This window comes from Nothobranchius furzeri, unplaced genomic scaffold (genome assembly GCF_043380555.1).
Source record: "Nothobranchius furzeri strain GRZ-AD unplaced genomic scaffold, NfurGRZ-RIMD1 Scf130, whole genome shotgun sequence".
Taxonomy (NCBI): Eukaryota; Metazoa; Chordata; class Actinopteri; order Cyprinodontiformes; family Nothobranchiidae; genus Nothobranchius; species Nothobranchius furzeri.
The window spans coordinates 60,001-61,396 of NW_027223146.1; positions in this window are offsets into that span (position 1 = coordinate 60,001).

The following is a 1,396-nucleotide window of genomic DNA, read 5'->3' on the forward strand; positions in this document are numbered from 1 at the left end:
GGGAACGCACCTGTCGGCGGGGAAGCCGGGCCCGGACTAGGAGGTTCGAGGGTCCTAGGGCGTCGGAGGAGCGCACCGGGCCTCTTCCGCGTCCCGCACCTCGTCCCCCGTAACCCCGGTCCCGCCGGCCGTCCACAACCCGGTCACCACGACCCCCCTGTCTAGGGTGGGGGTCGCTATATAGGTGCTGGGCAGCTTCGGACCGACGGGGCGCACAGTGTAACGGGGGGCAGCGAGCTACGGGCGTACGGAGTTGGCTCGGAGCACGCGCCGGGCCTCTCCGCGTCCCGCACCTCCCTTCCCCCCCCCGTAACCCCGGTCCCGCCGGCCGTCCACAGCCCGGTCACCACGACCCCCCCTGTCTAGGGTGGGGGTCGCTATATAGGTGCTGGGCAGCTTCGGACCGACGGGGCGCACAGGGTAACGGGGGGTTCGGCGAGCTACGGGCGCACGGAGTTTGGCTCGGCGCGAGGCACACGCCGGGCCTCTCCGCGTCCCGCACCTCCCTTCCCAGCCGTAACCCCGGTCCCGCCGGCCGTCCGCAGCCCCGTCACCACGACCCCCCCTGTCTAGGGTGGGGGTCGCTATATAGGTGCGGTGCAGTTTCGGACCGACGGGGCGCACAGGGTAACGGGGGTTCGGCGAGCTACGGGCGCACGGAGTCGGGTCGGCTCGGCGTGCCTCCGGCGCTTTCGGACAGACGGCAGGGGGGTCGGGACGACCGCGCCGTTGTGTCCCGCATCCCAGCCTCCCCGGCCCGAAGGCCGAGCAGGTCGAGGGCGTACGGGGCACGGCGGAAGCCCGGCGGCACCCTGCCGCCCTTGGAGCCTCGGGAGGGCGGGTGGTGATAGGTGGAGGGGCGGAGCGCAGCGACGGGTACCAGGTCCTCACCGACGCGCAGAGTCGCCTCGGGAGAGAGGGGGAGGCCGTGACGCCTCCCGGTCCCTCTCCCGGACGCGCACCGTCGCCGGTGGGGTTGGCCCGCCGCTCCGACGCCCCTCCACCAGCCCGTCCTCCCGGGGCTTGGAGCGTGTTTGCGGCCACCAGACTTGGGACGAAACCGGTAATGATCCTTCCGCAGGTTCACCTACGGAAAACCTTGTTACGACTTTTACTTCCTCTAGATAGTCAAGTTTGATCGTCTTCTCGGCGCTCCGCCAGGGCCGTGGCCGACCCCGGCGGGGCCGATCCGAGGACCTCACTAAACCATCCAATCGGTAGTAGCGACGGGCGGTGTGTACAAAGGGCAGGGACTTAATCAACGCGAGCTTATGACCCGCGCTTACTGGGAATTCCTCGTTGATGGGAAATAATTGCAATCCCCAATCCCTATCACGAGTGGGGTTCAGCGGGTTACCCACGCCTCTCGGCGAAGGGTAGACACACGCTGATCCAA